General features: G+C 45.7%; 1 protein-coding gene across 1 annotated transcript in view; it reads right to left on the reverse strand.

Annotated features, from left to right (window-relative positions):
• The window catches only part of LOC120720223 (coiled-coil domain-containing protein 171), a 34,114-nt gene that overhangs the window by 24,934 nt on the left and 3,176 nt on the right, over window positions 1-6,004 (reverse strand). The window lies entirely within an intron of this gene.

Genomic DNA, 6,004 nt, shown 5'->3' on the forward strand with positions numbered 1-6,004 from the left:
AAAATATTGGTATGTGATTGGCATCACACACCAATATTTTCATTGGTATGTGATGTATATCTGAGTCTGAGAAATCATGGGGCTGTAAAAACAAGGTTGTAAGTCTACATCAGCTTACCCAGCAGGAATTTTAAGATTAGCTAGCAAACAAGTTAGCTAATGTACTTCATTATACTAGTCTCTATCACACTTTGGCAGAGGTGGGACCAAGTCATTGTTTTGCAAGTCTCAAGTAAGTCTCAAGTCTTTATCCTCAAGTCTCAAGTCAAGTCTCAAGTAATGTCAGGCAAGTCAGAGTCGAGTCTCAAGTCACTGGTGTAAAAGTCAGAGTAAAGTCACAAGTCTGAAATTTTGAATTTCAAGTCCTTTCGAGTCTTTAAAAAAAAACAACGAAAAAAAGCATGTTGCAGTTATATGCTAAATGTAAATATTAGACCATGTAATTTTTAAATCTGTGTTTTTCTCAACACATGACAAAATAGTGAACTTAGAAAATATACACAAATTGTGAAATTGCACCTCTTTAAAATGCAGCTCAATTAAACCTAGCTCCAAGAATAATTTTCACCGACAGTTCTGAGATAAGCTGCATGTTATTCTTGGATGCGCTTGTAGGACTGGCTTTAAAATCGCATGACAAAAATATCATACACATTAAAAAAAACTGCATCACCAACGTAGCCTGGAAAACATTTGCTAGTTAGATGAAGTCAGCTATCTCATCGTAGCATATTTATATGCATATTTATAATTATACGCTTCTTGGAGTGAGTGCACACACTCGTGAAGTTTAGTAACTTCCGGTCACTGCAACAAGCCCAGGTACAGTTTACCGACGGATGGGTGCAGGACCTTGAAATGCACCGTGTAGAAAGTAAAGACCATCGTACGTATCATAAGTTTACCAGTCTCACAAATCGTCGTCATAAATACACATTCGTTAACCGTTTATTAATAGGACCTTTGAGCTCAATGGTAATTAATTAGCAGTGGAAATAATTTCTGGTAGCATCACAGAAATGTAGCAGTGACAATAATACTGTATGCTGTAATCGTACTGGACAATTAGTGATACAAAACAACTGTTTTATCCTGTGAATAAAAGTATATGTTTTTGTCAATGTACCATAATAACAGAAGCGAAACGCAATATTGTGTCAGGACAATTCACTATTTATGCACAATAAACACAATAAATAAAGGAGCATAGCGCGACAATTTCTGTTCAGCGCCAGACTTGCTTGTAACCTATATCACCAATTATGTTAAGAAAAATGACGCATTAACTACAACAGCAGACTGACCTTTGTGGGAATGCTTGGAGCAGACTAACCTGTGAGCTGGAGTGTTCTGGGACGTTATATTTGGTCTTTGAATGGCTGCAATCCAGTCGCCTTTGTTACTTCGGAAACATGGCTCGAACAATTTCTCTTCAACGACGTAATCCGATAACAACCGATCTCTTTACCCGTCGGCTTCCCGTGGCTGTCATGCGACTGGCTATTGCAGTTAATAATACAACAGCTTCTTGACATTTTTGTGTTTCATTTTATCGCTGTATAACTGATTTTAATTGAAAGCCTGCGTGCGCTAGTACCGCTTGCCACGAGTTCCCAGAATCCTTTGCGGTTCTACCCGTGAATGACGTCACATTTTCAATCTCTGTATCATATGCATGTTACATTTTATATTTGGGGTAAAATATCAAGTCTTTTCAAGTAAACCGGTTCAAGTCCAATTCAAGTCCCAAGTCATTGGTGTAAAAGTCCAAGTCAAGTCACAAGTCTTAGAACATTTTTTCAAGTCAAGTCTAAAGTCATAAAATTAATGACTCGAGTCTGACTCGAGTCCAAGTCATGTGACTCGAGTCCACACCTCTGCACTTTGGTAATATAATATAAATATAATATGTCCAACATAAAATTTATTGTATTAATAAAAGATATAAATTATGTATTTAACCCATTATATCCCACTTTGAGGCAGCTGTCACATTTAAACACTGAAGAACGTTCCTGTTAGAGTTTCAACATTGACTTTTAACCCATGAAGTTCCCAAGTGCCATCTACTGAACAGCCTGATGCAGTCATGTGACAAGTGAATGGCTCTAGGTACCTGTGACATAATTTCCAAAATGGCAGCGACTAAACTAATTTTAGAAACCTAGATTTTTCTTACTAAAGGTAATTATTGACCCATTAAATAACTCTAACCCTTAAATAATATATCTTATCCCCTATATAATCTAGTCTGGCAACATTTCAAACAAAATGTGATGTAGAAGAAGTTTGTCAAATGTTGCTGTGAAATGCATTTCTTAACAAAAAATGCTGTATGACATTTTTGTCACAGTGAGACCAATACTAATAATTTGTTGGTCTTAGTCATGTTTAGTTAATTTAACTTATTCAATTATTTTAAAACAATAAATTTTCTGTTGTTTCACTAGCGGGGACCACATCCTCTAAACGATGAGCGGAGAGATGAGGGAGCCTCTGCGTGAGGGAGTATGAACTGGTGCTGCGGTTTGGGGAAGGCCTCTAAGGGGACTGGTGATGGCTCCCGGCTGGGTAGAACCCCCAAAGAAGGCATCCCCTGCTGGAGTGGAGACTGGGCGTTTTTGAAGGTCTTTAGAGATTGTTACAAATGTATAACGGTAGGCTTGTGATGACCAACGGCTGAGGAGCTGGTTATGTGGTCGAGGATTCCTAGCGAAAGGCAGGAGTCGCGGCGCCGAAATGGAGTGAATGGCTAAAGAAGAGATTGGGAGGGATTCCGGATGATGAGAGCACTTGATGAATGCGTGAAAGAAACCATGGTCTAGTTACAGGGTGGCCGAATTTGGAGAGCAGTTTGGCGGAGAAGTTGATGCTGCTGAGATATGTCTTTATCGTGGGAATTTTGATTCACAGAATCCGGAAGGCGTAGATATTAAGCTGGAATGGTTATGGTGTCGAATAATGGGAAGGGAAGATTGAAGTTACTGTGGAACAAACGGGCGCGTTACGAGCAGTCCCGTAGGTGGAAGATGCACTGGCAGCGAGACTATTTAATATTGCTACTCAGAGACGCTGCTGGGTTCCATGATGCTAGGGTTTAGATTTTGAATGGCTAAAAAAGGAGGAACTGGAGTAGAAGCAGCCTCTGCGTGGGGCCGAGAATTTGGATGTGTGGGCAGCCGCATGGAGGCATGATGGAAGAAGAGTTGCTATGGTCTTGTTGGTTGTGTTGCTGCTGGGAGATTGTCAGAGTGATACAGAACAGATCTTCTTGACCATTCGAGCCCCCACGGAAGGCCACGATAATGGCCGGATGGTTTTGGAAACAGCTGAAGAAGGCAGGAACCGCTCGTGGATGTAATAGAACCGCCTTCCGTCATAATAACCCCCAAAGCCGGCAGAAGGGGCAGCGCTTGTGTAGGGCTGAATGTCATTGGGCTGCGACGGCTGATTGTCATAGGGGAAGAGATGCTGTTCTAGTTAGCGAGCAGGGGACACGGATTGGCTCCGGAGCGCTATCGAGCGTGAAAGGGTCGAGGAGTGACGGTGGAGACGCTGCGAGCGAAGTGGGTGGGAGATATGCGCGGCCTTGCAGGATTATGTGAAGTGCACGGTACGAACGATCCAAAGGGGAGAGCAGCTGACGTTTGGAGCACGTGGGGCGAGGAGAAGTTCAGGGGAGGAGAGTGATGCGATAGAGCTATTTGATTGGAAGGGAGGCCTGGAAACAATCCGTGCCTAGGGTTGTGCCGAGGACTTTTTTATATTTTTTTTATTATGGTTCGGTGGGCTTGTGGGGGCATATGGGTTGGGAATGGCTGCCGCCGCAAAAGGAGCAAGCGTGGAGATAGCGGCACTGAGACATGGAACAGCTGAAGTCGTTAAAGTTATTGCGGATGGAGCGGCCTCGCAGGTGCATGACGGGCTTGCCCCACTTGTCTGAACCTTGTAGCAAGGGCATGGAGGGAGTCGAAGTCGGGGGTTCAGGGATTCCTGGTACTGGAGCCGGGGTCAAACGGGTAAGAATGGAAGAACGGCATGAGTGCTGACAGCCTTTTTGGGCTGGGATGATGCAGGCGGAAGCAGGGTGCGACGGGGCACTGCACGACTCGCAGGAGAGAGAAGAACGAGCAGCAAAGACGCGACAGTAGAATTCCTGATTGAGACTGCCCCAGAAAGTGTCTTGGTTAAGCTGCCGGAGGCGAGCAGTTGCCTGAGAAGCGAACTGGACGTGGTACTGATAGAAGCCGGTGCTGCCGAATCTTAGTGAGAGATCGAGTACGATGGAGAGGTAGGAGTCGAACTCTTGTCTTCAGGAGGGAAAAGCAGTGCAGAGAACATCTGTGTATAACGAGAAAACAAACGCAAACTCGAGTGGAGTGAGCTCGAGAAGGGGCCGTGCCGAGAATGACGATGGAGCCATCTTGGCTATCGACCACCCTGGGGAGAGCAGGCTGCGTGAAAGGAGGAAGAATGAGGTTAGCGGACACAGGAGAAGGATTTGGGGCCGGTGATTTTGGAGGGGGGGGGGGGGGTAGCCGAGGCCAGCGAAAAACCGGGCGGTGTTAGGAGTGACTGAAAACCTGTCAACCCAGTGCTGAGGTTGGCTGCGGAGTTTAGCTGAGGGTTTGCTGAGGCGAGTTGCGAAGGAGGGAATGGAGAGCGCAGAACTGGAAACCCTCGTCGAGTGACGCGCCTAGTGGGAGGAGCCGCTGAGTAAGGAGCATGCGGAGCGATGTGGAGGTGTGGTTGACGCTGACTGGGTGAGGCTGTGAGGAGCGAGGAGGCTGCATTAATGGAGGCATTTATTCCCGGAGGAGAATTAACGCTGTTCAGTGAATGAGGGTGGTGGCTCTGGAACGTTAAGAAGTATTGGAATAATGTAGCCTTATTGTCGGACCGGCGAAAGCGAATGCCTCTCTCTTTCAAAACTCGTTGAAGACAGGCGACAGTCCAGTCCGAGACCTTCGACAGTAAAGAATCTTCGGGAGACCTCACCTGGGCGTGGGGACAGCGGCGTTTCCTCGGAGTTGGACACTGAGATGGTTTTGATTTCCGGGGTTCTCCGCGGAGCTGGAGACGTGTCTCAGAGTGATCCGGCGTGGAGCTCCGCCTTGAACTTTTGCTGGAGGTGGGTCGACCTCTAATAGTGGTTCGGAGGTCGTAGTTTCGCTGGGATGAAGAGCGACCAGAGCCGTTGTATTGCTGAAGCGAGTGGAGAGAGGAGTTCAGAGGAATGGATACAGCCGAGCAGCGAGAACGGCCGCTGGAGCGCTCCCCGGACGGGCCGGTGGTAATCGGGCTTTCCACGGCTGACCCGCTTGGAAATACAGGCTGCGGATCCAGGACTGCCAGGGGAAATTCAGGTGGAGAAAAAATGAGGTCTTCGTTCAATGGGCTGAGCGACAGGGAATCCATGGTAATGAGCCGAAAGGGTGAGTAGGATTTTAAGCTCTTAGAAAGTTCGCCAAAGAACAGCGGGTATTGGAGAAGGGGGCATTTATAGTCTGAGGTCCGAAGGGGCGTGAAGGAGTGTTCTCGCTCCTGAATTTCAGATGATATCTCCACTTAATTCAAGGCATAATTAAAGAAACATAGGCATGAAAAGCTTATGAAACTATTAAAAGGTGTGACACACGTGGCTGTTTCAAGAGTTTGGCCTAAGACAAATGGTGACATTGAAAGACATTCCTTTCCTGTGTGAAGCGCATCACATTTCTCACAGTTGCTGGTGTTTGGATTGACTTTGCAATATTTGCAATGACCCTTTTGTCACACTTCCTGATCTCATCCTCCTGAGCAGCTGAACCTCAAGACAAAGTTTGATGATGGAGCAAATCAGACAACGTATTTGTGGAGGTCCATAGGCCACACATTGTGAAACAGTACGACACATATATGCATCAAGGACGGACTGACATGAAAGAAATGTGCTTTTGATCTTATAATCTTAGAACTGAAAGAGAAATGGACCTGGAAACAGCTGATGGCAACAAACAGTTTC

This window comes from Simochromis diagramma, unplaced genomic scaffold (genome assembly GCF_900408965.1).
Source record: "Simochromis diagramma unplaced genomic scaffold, fSimDia1.1 OVJJ01000566.1, whole genome shotgun sequence".
Classification (NCBI taxonomy): Eukaryota; Metazoa; Chordata; class Actinopteri; order Cichliformes; family Cichlidae; genus Simochromis; species Simochromis diagramma.